Raw genomic sequence first — 883 nt, 5'->3', positions numbered from 1 at the left:
TTGGAACCCTGACGGTCTGTAGGATCTTAAAACAGTAAGAAGTAGATGTCAGGAGCGTTCCTCATTCATCAATGAACCGTAGTGGCTTGGCAATGTAATAGTTGTGTACCTCACCCACCGCACCCACACATCTCACAACGTCCACCAGAAATGACAATTGAGGAGTCCTGGATGGACTTTCATTAGCAATTCTGTCAGGTTCAGGTAGAAATTTCGATTGGAGTTCTGAAAACATATAATGTCTAAGAGCACATAAGATAGTTTTTCAGCAAATTTCCTCTCAGATATTCTAGGAATGATCTTTTTTTTTTCTTTTTGAGACAGAGTCTTACTGTGTTGCCCGGGAAAGAGTGCCGTGGTGTCATCCTAGCTCACAGCAACCTCAAACTCCCTGGGCTCAAGCGATCCTCCTGCCTCAGCCTCCCAAGTAGCTGGGACTACAGGCGTGCGCCACCATGCCCGGCTAATTTTTTCTCTATATTTTTAGTTGTCCGATTAATTTCTTTCTATTTTTAGTAGAGACAGGGTCTTGCTCTTGCTCAGGCTGGTTTCGAAATCCCGAGCTGAAACAATCCGCCCGCCTTGGCCTCCCAGAGAGCTAGGATTACAGGCGTGAGCCACCGCGCCCAGCCTAGTAATGATCTTAAAAGGGATTTATGGGATGAAATCTCACCAATGTTCAACACACTGGTCTGTTTACAATCAGCCCTATTTTTGGCACCAGAAAATCAAAAGTAAGTTTATCAACAGGTTTCCTTTTGGGGGTTGAGGCAGGAGGATCACTTGATGCCAGGAGTTTGAGACCAGTGTGGGCAATAGAGTGAGACCCAGTCTATACAAAAAATTTAAAAATTAGCCAGGTGTAGTGTGCACCTGTAGTCCC

General features: G+C 45.1%; 1 protein-coding gene across 1 annotated transcript in view; it reads right to left on the bottom strand.

Annotated features, from left to right (window-relative positions):
• The window catches only part of NUP205 (nucleoporin 205kDa), a 129,034-nt gene that overhangs the window by 94,338 nt on the left and 33,813 nt on the right, over window positions 1-883 (bottom strand). The window lies entirely within an intron of this gene.

This window comes from Propithecus coquereli, unplaced genomic scaffold (assembly GCF_000956105.1).
Source record: "Propithecus coquereli isolate 6110/MARCELLA unplaced genomic scaffold, Pcoq_1.0 Scaffold186, whole genome shotgun sequence".
Lineage (NCBI taxonomy): Eukaryota > Metazoa > Chordata > Mammalia > Primates > Indriidae > Propithecus > Propithecus coquereli.
The sequence above is the reverse complement of the archived record's forward strand: the minus strand, read 5'-3'. Positions and strand labels throughout refer to the sequence as shown.